Below are 3537 nucleotides of genomic sequence, written 5' to 3' on the forward strand. Positions count from 1 at the left end.
ATAAATTTCCTTCGACTTATACCTCCTACCAGCTAATCTAATAAAACATTATGATACCTATTTTGCTCTCCTACCAAATATTGTTCAAATTGACAAGGTTACCTTCTTACTTTTCCGTTTCTTTTCATAAAATTTGGCAGCTCATTTATTTTATAAAACTCTAAATATTCCTTTAAATTAATAGATTAATGCTTAAAATCCATCTGACGAAAACATACCAAGAGAAAATTATTAGGTTTTTTTAAGTATCCAAAAAAGTGAGTTTTGTACATACATGAAAAGAGTATTTTTAGCACACGCTATAAAAACTAAAATGAAATAACCAATAAACTTGTTGGGAATTTAATTTATGTAAATTTATGTTAATAATTTTGTGCTAAATTAATTATAAAGTGATGTCTTGGTATCTGTATATTTTGTATAAATATTCAACATTTAGCTAGAAAAAATACATGTAATTAAACATGTGTTGTGTAAAATAATACCGTGTGGTAGAGGAAAGGACTTCGCCTAAGGATGCATAGAAATTAATTCTTATTGATTCTCATAAAACTAAAGACACTCTGCAATGAAATAAGCATTATTTTTTCATTGCATGCGTCATGAAAATAAGTATATGGTTGACTTACCACTTATTATATAGCTTTATTTATTATGATCATTTGCCTGTTTTTTTCTTTTTGATACTTACATTGTCATTCATTTTCAAGGTAACTGTTAAAATTATTATAGGAAAATGGCAAAGGAAAAGTGACAAAGTGGAAAAAATTGCACAATTTATAAAATATTATATGCATATACACATTTAAATTAATGCATATAATTTGCATTGTTATCTTTTTAACCATAAATAAAACCAGGTAAATGGGGAGATTTTTTACCATATGAGTTAGTCTGTAATATTGTTAGATCGTTTAACGCAAATCAGTTATTTTATTTCTTGACGGATTTGATATATTTTTTTTTTTGTACAATACCAACATTTTCAAAATAATTTTTACTGTTCCAACACACTTTAATGACAGAGTGGATCCTATTTAAGAGCGTGATGGGACTGTTGGCCCAGAATAATTTTACCGAATCGACATTTTGGCGAAGGACTATTTGCCGGACAGTCATTTTGCCAAAGGATAATTTGTTGAACCTTCATTTCAACGAACGATATTTCGCTGAAGGAAATTTTTTGAAACAGACATTTTGCACAAGGACATTTTGCAGAATGGACGTTTGGGAAAACAATTTTGACATTTTACCGATGTACAATTTTCCTAATTTTCATTTTATTTATTTTTGGACTGTTTATTTTAATTCAATTTAAAAAAGGATAAATAGGTATTGTTCATATGCTATATATGCAATAAAGGTAAATTGATTAGTGTTTCTTTTACAGAAAAACATTTTTCATTAGTTATATTTATTAATGATCATTATATAAACACAACAGATTAGAATCTTGTTCGAATGTAGTTTGAATCTTTACTGTTGTGGTACTTAATATAAATTAAATAATAATAACACAGCATAGCCATTCGAATGGAACAATTGCTAATCACTCCTCTGCTACGTCCCAAATACCCCTCCACCGAAAGGTTCGTTCGACAAATTGTCCTTTTGCGAAAGATCTGTTCAAGCCAAAAAAAAAAAAAAAAAAAATCCGCCAAACTTCCGAGAACTATTTAAGTGATAGGATAGATTATAGAAGAGAGTAGAATGTAGATTGTTAAGTTACTTAGTGTTTTATTTTCTAAAACCAGGAATACAGAAGAGATTTCAATCAAATCAATATTTTTTATTATTAAATAATCTAAAAGCCCATTTTTTTCTCGAAAAATAGAAGGTTTCTTACGTACATTGTACACGTCCGTTGAGATCCTTCAAGTACTTCAAAAGACTTTAGTTATCTGTGGAAAAATAACCATTAAAAATATAACGTTTTGACATTTATTGTTTTTTGTCTCACAGAAAATAGAAGTGCTTTTTTGAAATTATCCTTATAGTAAACTTACAATATATTTTCATTTCGTCTTCTATTCATACTAATTTTTCGATTACAAGTTGATTTTAAAAATTATTTAAATGTAAAGGATGAAATTAACCATTTCATACTAATTCATTTACATTTGAAAAGAAAATCAAATGATTTAGTGCTAAATATTTTTTAATTATCGAAACTTGCTATTGAATAAGAGTTATATATATGATAGAAATTGAGCTCAGAATAAATGTAATATGACGTTATTAAAAATGATTTGTGATTCTAAAACTTTTTTATTGGATAAAAAAACAACTAATAACTACAGAAAACTTTATTCGAAATTAGTATACAATGTCTTGGAGAACATGAATATACAGACAAACCTCGACAACGGCTACAAACTTGCTTGTCCTCACAGTATTATCCTTGCTTCTCTTTGGGATGTTAATAGTCGAGACCTTAATGTTTCAGAAAATAAATAATTCATTCGTCGTCAATTTAATAATAAGCTTACATTATTCGCTTTTTTAATTTATTTATTGATAATAATTTATATAATCAACCCTCTGTTTCTTTCAACCCTTTGTTCCCTTAGTCTACTCACCAAATTTCAGACTACTACATGGCTATGTACCTTTAAATATAAAAGTTTAATGTACGGCGTGGGGCTTCAAAACTTGCAGTAGTATGACAAAATTACGAGAAAACCTGATTTTTATAGAATCAAGAAAAGACAACTACAAAAAATATTTGTAATATATTCAAATACTATATTTAATATTCAATATCACCTCCTGAACAAGCAATAACAACATGGACACGCCGACGAATAGATTGACAGCTCTTCACAATGTTAGTTGTGTCCATGGCATGCCTTATTGTCATGATGGCAGCTGTAGCAAAGTTCCTTTTTGAGGAGAGGTGCAGCAGTCATTCTTATTTAAGACACCCAAACTGCAAAGTACAGGCGGTTAAGGTCAGGGCTGGAAGAGGGTCACAGTGGGATGGACCAAAAGTCAACCATATGGTGACTGCAGAATTTTTGGTTCTACTTGGCTGTATGGGCCTTCTTGATGTTGTATGCAGTACGGGTGGAGATGAAAACTGAAAATATATTATACTTTTATTTTGAGGTATCTTTGTTGAAGGAATATCATAATCTTAGTTTGAGGAATCTCTGTTATCACCTGACGAGAAGAGAAGAAGAAGAACAACGCCTGTTATTTAAATAGAGTAAAGGAGAGTTATCTCTGATGAGTGATCAAAGGATATTATATTATATTAATATGGCTCTAGTTAATTACTAGTTTTAATTACACTTACGTTTAATTGTAAGTTTAATATATTAATTGTATAATACACATTTATGTTTATATTAGCAATAATCATATGGAAATATATGACGTATTCAAGAGGATTTTTATTCTTCAACTGTCTGTTCAGTTTTCTTGACAGTGACAGTGAGGAGATTGCATACGCGTTGCCTTTTTGTAATGGTTTCGACATTTGTACACTTATATACACGGATGAAATTGCAAAAGATGTTGTTTGGTTTATTTATG

The 3537-nt window shown here is 29.2% G+C and overlaps 1 long non-coding RNA gene across 1 annotated transcript; it reads right to left on the reverse strand.

Moving 5' to 3' along the window:
* Positions 1–2245: 2245 nt before the first annotated feature.
* LOC139906234 (uncharacterized) lies at positions 2246–3170 on the reverse strand. The gene is made up of 2 exons (XR_011781597.1): positions 2490–3170; positions 2246–2433 (listed from the first exon to the last, which is right to left on the reverse strand). It is a non-coding gene; the product is annotated as an uncharacterized lncRNA (long non-coding RNA).
* Between the last annotated feature and the right edge of the window lie 367 nt (positions 3171–3537).

Source organism: Lepeophtheirus salmonis, chromosome 8 (genome assembly GCF_016086655.4).
Source record: "Lepeophtheirus salmonis chromosome 8, UVic_Lsal_1.4, whole genome shotgun sequence".
Taxonomy (NCBI): domain Eukaryota; kingdom Metazoa; phylum Arthropoda; class Copepoda; order Siphonostomatoida; family Caligidae; genus Lepeophtheirus; species Lepeophtheirus salmonis.